We start from the raw sequence: 3,754 nt of genomic DNA on the forward strand, positions 1-3,754 counted from the left end.
GTGATCCTCCCACCTCAGCATTCCGAGTAGCTGGAACTACAGGTGCCTGCCACCACGCATGGCTATTTTCTTTTTTTTTTGTAAAGACAGGATTTCGCCACGTTGGCCAGGTTGGTCTCAAACTCCTGACCTCAAGTGATCCGCCCACCTTGGCCTCCCAGAGTGCTGGAATTACAGGCGTGGGCCACCGCTCCTGGCTGAATTTTTCTTTTCCAAAAATGACATTTAGAACCGTAACCTTTTTTCCCCTCATGTCAGATGGGTAATGTGCTTGTGCTATAACAAGGTTGGAGGGAGGCACATCTCACACATGAGCGTGAAAACTGAACCACCACACTTATGAACCACAAAAGGGTGGTTGGCTACCATCTTTCTGAAACAGTGTATTGAGGAGTCAAAAGGAGAATTAGGCTATGAATTTATACATCACACACCAACTTCAGAGAATGGGCTTTTGTGGCCATGGCTGTGTTTTGAGCACCACCTGGTTAGCAAGCTGGAACTCAAACCAGTTCTCTGAACTCCAGTGTTAGAGTGGCTTACGCAATGCTACGTACTGAGAAAACCCTACGGGATGAGGAAAACATATGGTAATGGTAACAGAAATGGATTCATTCCAGTGTTCACACAATGCAAACATGCCAAAGGAAGGACTCAGCCTGAACATATTTCCATTGTGATGTAATTCTACAACTACAATCTAGTGTCTATACTTTTCTTTTTCTTTTTCTTTTTCTTTTTTTTTTTTAAGACTGAGTTTCGCTTTTGGTGCCCAGGCTGGAGTGCAATGCTGTGATCTCAGCCCACCGCAACTTCTGCCTCCTGGGTTCAAGCAATTCTGAGGGATGCCTCAGCCTCCCGAGTAGCTGGGATTAGAGGCATGTGCTACCACGCCCAACTAATTTTGTATTTTTAGTAGAGATGGAGTTTCTCCGTGTTGGTAAGGCTAGTCTCGAACTCCTGACCTCAGATGATCCACCTGCCCTGGCCTCCCAAAGTGCTGGGATTACAGGCGTGAGCAACTGCACCCTGCCTTCTTCCTGGTTTTCTCACTCTGCGTTTCCTGCTGCTGTCGATGAAACTCAGCTTCTTATTTCCAGGCACTCTCAGAGTGAGGATCCATAGGAGGCTTTGATTCTTAGGACAGATAACCCCATCTTTCCTCTGGTTCTGACTTGTTTTTCTGTGTCCTTGTTACTGTGGTCATACCCAGAGAAGTAACATTTTGTCTTGCATTTGCAAAAATCTCCACCTTTCCCCACAAAGGAATTTCAGCACAGTGGCTGTTTTAACAGATATGTTGCAGCACGTATCACATGTTCCCCTCCTGAGTCCTTGAAAGTAATTTTCAGCTTTTGATCGGCTACATTGTTCTTCCCAGCTACATTTTTGGGAAGTCCAGCCAAATAACTTGCTACTCTTTTAAAGATTCTAATGATAAAATGAAACAAAATACCCCCTTTTTATCATCACCCACAAAGCCCTAATGCGTGCAGCAAAGATTGTGAAATGGCCAGGGAATAGTTTGTGAGACAGAAAGGATGGCTTTGTTGGCCAGGCATGGTGGCTCACGCCTAAAATCCCAGCGCTTTGGGAGGTCGAGAAGGGTGGATCACAAGGTCAGGAGTTCAAGACCAGCCTGGCATGGTGAAACCCTGTCTCTACTAAAACTACAAAAATTATCCAGGTGCAGTGGCAGGCATCTGTAATCCCAGCTACTCGGGAGGCTGAGGCAGGAGAATTGCTTGAACCCAGGAGGTGGAGGTTGCAGTGAGCCGAGATCATGCCACTGCACTCCAGCCTGGGCAACAGAGTGAGACTCCGTCTCAAAAAAAAAAAAAAAAAAAAAAAAAGAAAAGAAAATATATTCTACGGGCCATGTGCGCTAGCTCATGCTTATAATCCCAGCACTTCGGGAGGCAGGAGGATCGCTTGGTCCTAGGAGTTCAAGACCAGCCTAGGCAATATGGCGAGACTATCTCTATTAAAAAAAAAAAAAAAGAGGCTGGGCGCAGTGGCTCATGCCTGTAATCCCAGCACTTTGGGAGGCCGAGGCAGGTGGATCTCCTGAGGTCGGGAGTTCGAGACTAGCCTGGCCAACATGCTGAAACCCCATCTCTACTAAAAATACAAAAATACCTGGGCGTGGTGGTGGGTGCCTGTAATCCCAGCTACTTGGGAGGCTGAGGCAGGAGAATCACTTGAACCCAGAAGAGGTTGTGGAGAGCTGAGATTGCACCACTGCACTCCAGCCTGGGTGACAGAGCAAGACTCCATCTAAAAAAAGAACGAGGCCGGGCAAGGTGGCTCAAGCCTGTAATCCCAGCACTTTGGGAGGCCGAGACGGGCGGATCACGAGGTCAGGAGATCGAGACCATCCTGGCTAACACGGTGAAACCCCCTCTCTACTAAAAAATACAAAAAAACTAGCCGGGCGGGTTGGCGGGCGCCTGTAGTCCCAGCTACTCGGGAGGCTGAGGCAGGAGAATGGCGTGAACCCGGGAGGCGGAGCTTGCAGTGAGCTGAGATCCGGCCACTGCACTCCAGCCTGGGCGACAGAGCGAGACTCTGTCTCAAAAAAAAAAAAAAAAAAAAAAAAAAAAAAAAAGAACGAGGCGAGGCGGGGCGTCTTGGGGTGGGGCGAGGCAAGGCGTTCTGCGCTTGTGGTCCCAAGTACTCTAGAGGCTGCGGTGGGAGGATCGCAAAAAATACAACCCTGTACATGAACATTCATAGCAGCTTTATTTGTAATAGCCACAAAGTGAAACAGCCCAAATGCCTTTTCACCATTAGGGATGAATGTTTATCTCTGTGATATGTCCATACTATGGAACAGTGCTCAGCAATACAAAGGAGCAAACCCTTGATACATACAACGATTTGGATGGATTTCCACGGGATTATGCTGAGTGAAAAAGCCAATCTGAAAAAATTGCGTATTGTATGATTTATTTTCTACAATAATCCTGAAATAAGAAAATAGAGATTAGGTGCTGCGAGGGATTAGGGTGGTGGAGAAGGTAGGTGTCTGTTCCGTTTATAAAGGGGTAGCACAAGGGAGCTTTATGGGGATGGAACCCTTCTCTGTCTTGAATGTGGTGGTGGTTACAGGTGAAATAACTGAATGGAATTAAACTCACACAAATAAGTGCACATAAAACTGGTGAAATCTGAATACACTCTGGATTGCACCAACATCAATATCCTGGTTTTGACATGGTACTATAGTTATGCCGGATGCTACCAATTGGGGAACTGAGTGAAGAGTGCATGGCTTCTCCCTTATAATTTTTGTTACCACTGCATGTGAATCTATACTTTTTTTTTTTTTTTTTTTTTTGAGACGGAGTCTCGCTCTGTCGCCCGGGCTGGAGTGCAGTGGCCGGATCTCAGCTCACTGCAAGCTCCGCCTCCCGGGTTCACGCCATTCTCCGGCCTCAGCCTCCTGAATAGCTGGGACTACAGACGCCTGCCACCTCGCCCGGCTAGTTTTTTGTATTTCTTAATAGAGACGGGGTTTCACCATGTTAGCCAGGATGGTCTCGATCTCCTGACCTCGTGATCCGCCCGTCTCGGCCTCCCAAAGTGCTGGGATTACAGGCTTGAGCCACCGCGCCCGGCCGAATCTATACTTATTTTAAAACAAAAAGTTAAAAATCAAAATAAATAATGAAAGGAATGAATTATAACCTATTGAATAAAATGGAAAACCGTGAGTCCATACTGCCATAAATTAATGAATAAGTGGAAAGTT

General features: G+C 46.7%; 1 non-coding gene across 1 annotated transcript; it reads right to left on the reverse strand.

Moving 5' to 3' along the window:
* Window positions 1–252: 252 nt before the first annotated feature.
* Window positions 253–356, reverse strand: LOC112616767. The gene has a single exon (XR_003117784.1). It is a non-coding gene; the product is annotated as a small nucleolar RNA U13 (small nucleolar RNA).
* Between the last annotated feature and the right edge of the window lie 3,398 nt (window positions 357–3,754).

This window comes from Theropithecus gelada, chromosome X (genome assembly GCF_003255815.1).
Source record: "Theropithecus gelada isolate Dixy chromosome X, Tgel_1.0, whole genome shotgun sequence".
NCBI classification, from domain to species: domain Eukaryota; kingdom Metazoa; phylum Chordata; class Mammalia; order Primates; family Cercopithecidae; genus Theropithecus; species Theropithecus gelada.